The sequence below is a fragment of the Podarcis melisellensis genome, assembly GCF_964234715.1.
Source record: "Podarcis melisellensis genome assembly, chromosome: 1".
NCBI classification, from domain to species: Eukaryota; Metazoa; Chordata; class Lepidosauria; order Squamata; family Lacertidae; genus Podarcis; species Podarcis melisellensis.
The window spans coordinates 37,710,542-37,718,167 of record NC_138528.1 but is presented as its reverse complement, the minus strand read 5'-3'; the positions used below and the strand labels follow the sequence as shown (position 1 = coordinate 37,718,167).

The following is a 7,626-nucleotide window of genomic DNA, read 5'->3' as shown; positions in this document are numbered from 1 at the left end:
TTATTTGTCTGGTGTTGCATGTACTCATCTTTGAAGTTATTCCTGAAAATACAATGCCTTTCTTTTTTCGTTATTAGAGTTATTAGTGAGATAGGCAGCCCAGGAATCTAGTGTCCATTATTTAGGTTTCCCCCCCTCTCAAACTTTGGACACCAAACTAACCAGCAGCAATCTCTAGAATGTGAAAAAAACATGGACCGGAATCATTAATCTATTACAGCATTTTATTCCCTCTTCTGCCAAAAAGGGCTCTCAAAGAGAGTGGCTTACAAATTTCAGCATTCAGGTGGTCTCTGTCTTCAGACTTGTAAGGAAGCATATAAGGCGCCATCCAACATCCTTCGGGAATCCACTCCGGATTTGTGTAGGATTGACTCCTTATCCTCTTTTTCTCCTGAAGATATATTGCAAGGCTGCGGTTAAGGATCAGAGGTTAACCTCTCCTAGTTGGCCTACCTTCCCAGGTAGATGAGCCCTGTTTGCTCCTCACTTCCCTCTACAGCAGTGAGGAGCTTTATTGACCATTGGACCCACTATAGGCCTTGTCTTTTCTAATCGCCAGAGCCTGTCTCCACATGCTGGAGACCCATCGGCTACCCTCACCTGGTTTAGTCGGCCAGTCAAAGCTGTTCCCGGGATGTGGCCACTGCCATATGCTGGCAGCTTCTAGGAGCCACAGGTGAGAGCTGAGTGCCAGCTGGGGACCAAAGGTAGACCAACTACCCCAGAAGGAGCACAACGTGTCCCCCACCGGAAGTACTACCCCTCCCTAAATAACTGTGTGCTAGAATACTGTCTCAAGGTTTTTCACATGGTGTCATCTATGAAAACCATGGGAAAATTATAGAACAAAGTTCCCACCATTTTCTGAGCCAGCAGGGTTGCAGACAGATCCCCCCCCCCCCCGGAAGTAATGGAGCTTACTTCTAAGTAGATCCAGTGGTAGGAAAGCAGTAGAGATAAAAAACTTATTGTGTTACAGGCAACTGGGAGATGCACAAGTTTCCCACCCAACCCCACCCGTTCAGTCACCTGTTCTACACTCCAAGAACATCTTACTCTAAAGTACACACTCTGCCCCCCCACCTCTAGTAGGGTGACTTTTACAGACTCATAGACAGCCAGTCTTCTGACTTTTGATCACCAGTCAAGTGGGCAGTAGTTTGTACAGTGAAGATTTTAATAAACATGGCTGAACAACATCCATGGAGAAAGGGAAGCACCCAAAAGTTCTGAATGGTTGGCTGAAGGTGCATGCATAGGGAGGAATCATGTGACTTCAACCCTGTGGCCACTGAAACTGTTCCTTGAATGCTTCAAAGGCATGTGCCACGGAGACTACTCTGGCAGTGGTCCGGCGCTGTTCACCTTTCAAAAGCCGCATCTCTCTGCGCATGACCCGCAGTTCTCTCATGATGCCGTCCTCTGCCAAGAAGACAGGGTGTTGCACAGTCAGTTATATTCCTTCAGCAAATAACCCTGTGATTCCATCAAATAGCCAAGCCCAGTAGAAGCAGAAATGGTGCACCATACTCTTTAAACTCACCCCCCCACAGCAAGGTATGAAGGAGATCCACTAGTTAGATCCCCCCCCACAGTAAGGTATGAAGGTTAGCTGCCCTGCCAGCTAACACAGGACTCTTGGTATTACAAATGTAACCCCTTTTTGTGTTTCAAATGACCATGTGTGAGAATGGACTATATTAATCGTCTAACAGGCTAACAGATTGAGGTTGAATCCTGACCAGACAGAAGTACTGTTTTTAGGGGACAGGTGGTGGGCTGGTATGGAGGACTCCCTGTTCCTGAATGGGGTAACTGTGCCCCTGAAGGACCAGGTGCGCAGCCTGGGAGTCATTCTGGACTCACAGCTGTCCATGGAGGCAAAGGTAAATTCTGTGTCCAGGGCAGCTGTTTATCAGCTCCATCTGACATGCAGGCTGAGACCCTACCTGACCGCGGACTGTCTCACCAGAGTGGTGCATGCTCTGGTTATCTCCCGCTTGGACTACTGCAATGCGCTCTACGTGGGGCTACCTTTGAAGGTGACCCGGAAACTATAACTAATCCAGAATGCGGCAGCTAGACTGGTGACTGGGAGCAGCTGCCGAGACCACATAACACCAGTCTTGAAAGACCTACATTGGCTCCCAGTACGTTTCCAAGCACAATTCAAAGTGTTGGTGCTGACCTTTAAAGCCCTAAACAGCCTCGGTCCATTATACCTGAATAAGCGTCTTCACCCCCATCGTTCTGCCTGGACACTGAGGTCTAACACCGAGGGCCTTCTGGCAGTTCCCTCACTGAGAGAAGCAAAGTTACAGCGAACCAGGCAGAGGGCCTTCGCAGTAGTGGCGCCCGTCCTGTGTAACACCCTCCCACCAGATGTCAAAGAAAACAACAACTACCAAACTACAGAAGACATCTGAAGGCAGCCCTGTTTAGGGAAGCCCTGTTTAGGGAAGCTTTTAGTACCTGAGGTACTATTGTATTTTAATATTTTGTTGGAAGCCACCCAGAAACTCAACCAGATGGGCGGAGTATAAATAATAAATTGTTGTTGTTGTTATTTAAGACCCTGATGCACTTTGTGAAATCCAGAGGAACCTCTTAAGGAGCACCAATGGAAACTGGTAGAATGTTCTAGAACTTTTCCAGGGCTATGTGAGATGTTTCTCCAATTGAAACCAGACCAAAAGCCCCTCTGGATTTGGAGGAGGTAAGCAAATGAAATGCTGTTGTACCTAATCAAAGCACCTCGTACTCACGCTGATCAGTGATTTGTCCAAGGAGACCAACAATGTGCTGACATGTTGTCAGCGTCGAATCCTGAATGGGTGGGGGAAGATGTATAGCTGGTTCTCCTCTCGCAGAGCATTGCGCTCGCTCTCCAGTAAGATTCTCACTTACAGGAACCTGGGGTAGCAATGGGGAATCCACGGCTGGGTGTTCGGCAGCAGTTCTTCGGCTGCCAGAAGGATGAGTAGACTGCCCTTCCTGTGTTGTTACTAGGAGTACATTCTGGATAGTTTGGGGCTGCTCAACTGAGTTTCTAGCGCCGTCACCCTCTTCCATTTGCCGACTGTAGATTCCTTATCTGTGGATCATCCTGTATATTCCTTCAAGTAAGCAAAAGTGTTAAAAGTAGTGGAAGCCACACGGAAGCAGGATGAACATGGTAGTAAGGAATTTACTCAATTTAATTCTGGTGTTGAAGAATCTACCTGATGTGCTGTTAGCTGGGCATTGTTGCATGGTACAGTATTTATGGTCTGGTTTGTTTGTTTTTTTACTTGCTTATATTAAGACACATCAAGGCATTTTGCTGAACATGATGAATTTTCATATGCAGAGAACTCAGACTGGTTTCCACAAGACTTTTATATCCTTTTTAAAAAACATGTATTTAAAAACATGTTTTTAAGGAGGTATGTGCTTTAAGGAGGTATGGCAACCATAATACATGGGCAATATCTGTCTTTTTTTTGCATTTTGTAGTTCAACAAGCCTTGCAACAAGCAGTTTAATAATAATAATAATAATAATAATAATAATAATAATAATAATAATAATACAGTTGTACCTTGGAAGTCGAACAGCCTAGTTCTCCAACATTTTGGCTCCCGAATAATCAAAACCCAAAAGTGACTGTTCTAGTTTTTTAAGGTTCTTTTGGAAACTGAGCGTCTGACAGAGCTTCCACGGCTTCCGTGGAATTTCCTGCAGCCAATCAGAAGCCGCGCTTTGATTTTCGACCGTTTTGGAAGTCTAACGGACTTCCGGAATGGATTCCATTCGACTTCCAAGGTACGACTGTAATAAATTTGTACCCTGCCCATCTGGTTGGGTTGCCCCAGCCACTCTGGGTGGCTTCCAAATATATAGAAACACAATAAAATATTAAACCTTAGAAAGTTAACAGTTTCTGTGCCGTTGAGCAACCCAGCACACACACACACACACACAGGCTGTCACCCAGCACCAGCTATTCCATCAGGCTGAAGTACAGGTGGGAAGGAGGGATCCTCCATTGGTTCTGTAAAGAGATCTCTTCCATGTGGCTCCTTCTTCAACACTCCATCTGGCTGCAGCAGAGGGAAGAGATGGAGCTATAGAGCTCGCCTGAGACAACATCTCTATTTATCTGGCTCCTCCTCTCCCTGACCTGTTTTCATGAGCAACATAGGAAGCTGCGTTATATCGAGACAGACCCTTGGTCCATGCAGCTCAGAACTGTCTACACTGACTGGCAGCAGCTCTCCAGAGTTTTGGGCAGGGGGCAATTCCAACCCTACCTTCAGTATATGTGAAGGAGCGTCTTCACCCCCATCGTTTTACACGGACATTGAGGTCCAGCACCGAGGCCCTTCTGGCGGTTCCCTCACTGCGAGAAGCCAAGTTACAGGGAACCAGGCAGAGGGCCTTCTCGGTAGTGGCGCCCTCCCTGTGGAACGCCCTCCCACCAGATGTCAAAGAGAACAACAACTGCCAGACTTTTTGAAGACATCTGAAGGCAGCACTGTTTAGGGAAGCTTTTAATGTTTGATGTATTATAGTATTTTAATATTTTTTTTGGAAGCCCAGCCAGAAGGGCAGGGTATAAATAATAAATAATAAATTATTATTATTATTATTATTATTATTATTATTATTATTATTATTATACCTGGACATGCTGGTTATCAAAACTTCTGCATGCAAAGCAGATGCTCTAATACTAAGCCATAGCCCTTTGCTACTGGTCAATGTATAAAACTGTACATTGGTAATTATGAGAGCTTTTCTTTCTTTTTGTGTTGTGTCTTCTACATTATAGTTCAGAGGCTGTCTGAGGTCAGGGATGGTCTTTCTTTAATTAGTCTAGTGCTCTGGGAACCTTTCCAGCCGGAGATCATGGTCGGAATGCTTTTAAAAAATATGCATTGTTGCTAGTACTTTCTGAAAACCTCTAATACAATTCCCTGCCTGAAGTGCTTAACACCAGAACCTAGAATAGAGTTCTAGGTAGTTTTTAGAGAGAGAGAGGCAGACAATTAGAGAAAAACCACCTTAAAGCCCTTTCCTAATAAAGTGTATCCCCTCAAGCTCTGGCTGAACACCATTATTTTACTCGTCTTAAAAAGAAGACAGTCTGGGAAGACAGCTCTGCCTGAATTGACATCTTGTTTTTCACTCAGGATAATTCATTTCAGGAGAAAAAACAAACCTGTAAGACTTTTAAGGTTTTGTGTTGTGGTTTCTTAAAAAAATCTAGGCCTTAAGTTTCCTCTGTGGCAGAAACTTTACAAGGCTGCTGTGATGATTACAAGTTAGGAACCTAAGAAGCTACCATATAACAGATCAGACTATTGGCCCACCTGACTCAGTTTGGTCTGCACATTGACTGACAGCAAGGCTCCAGGGCAGAAGTAGTCAATGTGATGGTGACTTTTGGATGCTATTGGACTCCAACTCCCATGAGCTCCAGCAAGCATGGCAATGGTGTGGGATGATGGGAGCTGTAGTCTGGCAACATCAGGAGAGCATCATATGGGCTACCCTTGCTGCAGGGTTTCAAAGTGGAGTCTTTCCCAGCCTTGCCTGGAGATGCGAGATAAGAAACCTGAGACTTTCTGAATCCTAAACAGAAGTGCTACCAATGAGGCAAGGGCCTTTCTGAATTACAATGTAATGTATGTGAATATTCGAAACACAGGTATCATAATAAAAAGCTCACACACTGTCCTATTACCACTTTGTGAATGTACAATATATCCGCTCCACCAAGAGCAGCTTCTTCCCATGTCAACAACTTGGGAGCGAGTGTGGTGTAGTGGTTAGAGTGTTGGACTAGGACCTGGCAGACCCAGGTTCAAATCCCCCCTCAGCCATGAAGCTTACATGGGGTTGTTGTGGGAAATAAATAAATAAATAAATACATTATTATTATTATTATTATTATTATTATTATTATTTCATCAGGACTGTGGCCTGGGGTTAAGGTCTCTCCTTGCACACTGCAGACCCTATGCTGATCATCTGCATAGACCCCCCCACCCCCACCTGCTATTACAAGCTTTAAATAGATTGATCATGCACCATCAAAAGACACATAACATTACCTCTGATGTGGATGTGGGATTCACATTTTGTGGTGACTGCAGAACCCCCACTTCCTCTTAGCTTTGGCCATGGGGTGACAACATTATCTAGTGCATGAGTTGTGTCAATATACTGGGTTGCTCAGTCAGAACTGGGGTGCTTTGTGACATCAGCAGTATCTCCACCAATCACATCTTCCTGTTTCTTCCACCTGCTTTGCATATCTGTAGTGTTTGGGCTGGAAGTATTCTATGTGCTTGATCAAATGGAAAACAATATTTTGCTTTCTTTGAAAAAGAAACTTGACGTAGCCCATTAGTTATTTATTGGAAGGACTGAATAACCCAATATCCAGGCCAAAGACTCCCAGAGCAGCTCAAACAATTTAAAACAACAATAGCAATAAAACTGAGAATTATTAAAAGCCAAAGGACAGCAGACTCAGCATAAAAACAGAGCAGAGAGGCTAAAAGATCTACAAGGTAGGTTCTAAATGATATAGATGTGATAGGCCATTTAAAATAAGACTTTAAGTTTTATGCTTTGTGCAGAAAGTCAATAAGGAATGGAGAGCACATAAAAAGGCTTTTTGAATCAGGTTAATAAATGAAAATAGCTCCCTAACTAATCCCTCTCATTCTTTCCCAAATGATATATCCCATTGCTCACGTTAAACTGATTCTCACATTTAAAACAAACCAAGAAAGCTGAAAAGCATGAGAGGACTGTTCTTTGAGTCCTCTGGTGTCTGTCACATGTATGTAGTGTCCATCAATATCAAAAGTAAGCTTGGCAAATAGGGAGATTGCAGTACTACACATTCTGTACTCAGATCTAAGTCCCATTATTAGTGGGTCTAGGAGGGGTTATAGCAGGGGGTGCATTACCCCAATGGAAAACTGACCCTAAAGTGGGAGAGACCAGGCATGCACACAATTGCACACCCTTAACATAAACACACACATACACACACACACTTAACACATACAGACACAAAGGGCCCTTCCAACAACCTTTTTATGGTGCACTGGTGATCATAGAATCATAAAATCATAGAATTAGAAAGTTGGAAGGGACCCCAAGGGTCATGTAGTCCACCCCTCTGCAAAGTTGGAATCTCAGCTAAAGCATCCATGACAGATGGCCATCCAACCTCTGCTTAAAAACCTCTAAGGAAGGAGAGTTCACCACCTCCTGAGGGATTCCATTCCACTAACAGCTCTTACCATCCTTCCTGATGGTTAGTTGGAATCTTCTTTCTTGTAGCTTGAATGCATTTGTTCAGGACTTACCTTCCAGAGGAGGAGAAAACAAGCTTGTTCTCTCTTCCATGCATGTGACAGTCTTTGAGATATTTAAATATGGCTATCATATCTCCTCTCAGTCCTCTCTCTTTTCCAGGCTAAACATACCCAGATCCTTCAACTGTTCCTTATAAGGCTTGGTTTCCAGACCCTTGATCATCTTGGTTGCCCTCCTCTGCACACATTCCAGCAAAGGATAGCGGAGGATTGGCCAACCTCACTAAATATTGTATTTTGCAGT

General features: G+C 44.1%; 1 long non-coding RNA gene across 4 annotated transcripts; it reads right to left on the bottom strand.

Annotated features, from left to right (window-relative positions):
* Positions 1 to 1,162: 1,162 nt before the first annotated feature.
* LOC309356338 lies at positions 1,163 to 6,116 on the bottom strand. 4 transcript variants are annotated; one of them, XR_014162713.1, is made up of 3 exons: positions 6,102 to 6,116; positions 2,769 to 3,119; positions 1,163 to 1,425 (listed from the first exon to the last, which is right to left on the bottom strand). It is a non-coding gene; the product is annotated as an uncharacterized lncRNA (long non-coding RNA). The 4 variants fall into 4 exon arrangements; XR_014162714.1 differs by lacking the exon at positions 6,102 to 6,116 and adding an exon at positions 5,358 to 5,381; XR_014162715.1 differs by lacking the exon at positions 6,102 to 6,116 and adding an exon at positions 4,762 to 4,784.
* Positions 6,117 to 7,626: the final 1,510 nt, after the last annotated feature.